The following is a 215-nucleotide window of genomic DNA, read 5'->3' as shown; positions in this document are numbered from 1 at the left end:
TTTCCCTCGACGTATGATTGTGCCCTTTGACGACATTAACTCAGCTTTAACTTGCGCTGGGTGTTGTCGTGTTCCACGTCCGTTGCCGTTATCTGGGGGACGCTCTGTTCTCTTTCCCTCGATCTCTATCCCGACTTGGATCAGGATCTTTTTTTCGGTTCAGTCTCATTCGGTGACTGTGGCGATGTTGACACGGTCATCATGTGTTCGTTGTC

This window comes from Dermacentor silvarum, chromosome 11 (genome assembly GCF_013339745.2).
Source record: "Dermacentor silvarum isolate Dsil-2018 chromosome 11, BIME_Dsil_1.4, whole genome shotgun sequence".
NCBI classification, from domain to species: domain Eukaryota; kingdom Metazoa; phylum Arthropoda; class Arachnida; order Ixodida; family Ixodidae; genus Dermacentor; species Dermacentor silvarum.
Note: the sequence above shows the minus strand (reverse complement) of the source record.